Below are 587 nucleotides of genomic sequence, written 5' to 3' on the forward strand. Positions count from 1 at the left end.
GCAGTTACGCCGAACGTAACACGGCATCGAGGCGAAAAGATCGGTCACTTCTCAACACACGCTACCAACGCGCCGGACGGTCCGGAAGGGATATAACCGCCGCCGCCCAATGTTGCCGGCGTGCAGCCTACCTTTGCGGTACTCTGAAATTTTCCAGTGACTCTAAGCCAACGCACTCATTTGGCACGGTCTTCATACGTGTGGTCTCTAGGCGCACCTTACGACTGGTATGCTCTCGCTCAGGCCTCTCCTGATAAATACGCACCAGTCTTTCGCCTTTTACTAAAGAATGCCGTGGGGAGGGGCGCTACAATGAGCCTACAGGCGAATTTTTGAAAGGCCCTGCCCGCTTGCCTCGTCATGAAAAAAAAAAGACTCAGAATAATTTCGTTCGACACGGCCATGGAGTTAACGGAGAGGCTGCAATCTATCCTTTAAAGGGGTCATGAACCACTTTTCCAAGTAATGATCTAATGACCTCAGTATCGGAGTTTACTGCCTCCCGAATCGATTGCCGCAAAAATTTCTCAAATCCGTCAAGAATGAGCGGAGTTACGGGGGTTTGGCGCACGCTCTCAGCGCTTTCT

The 587-nt window shown here is 51.4% G+C and overlaps 1 non-coding gene across 1 annotated transcript; it reads left to right on the plus strand.

The window, feature by feature from the left end:
- The first annotated feature begins 235 nt into the window (after window positions 1-235).
- On the plus strand, window positions 236-356 carry LOC119388466 (U5 spliceosomal RNA). The gene has a single exon (XR_005182747.1). It is a non-coding gene; the product is annotated as a U5 spliceosomal RNA (small nuclear RNA).
- Window positions 357-587: the final 231 nt, after the last annotated feature.

Source organism: Rhipicephalus sanguineus, chromosome 3 (assembly GCF_013339695.2).
Source record: "Rhipicephalus sanguineus isolate Rsan-2018 chromosome 3, BIME_Rsan_1.4, whole genome shotgun sequence".
NCBI classification, from domain to species: domain Eukaryota; kingdom Metazoa; phylum Arthropoda; class Arachnida; order Ixodida; family Ixodidae; genus Rhipicephalus; species Rhipicephalus sanguineus.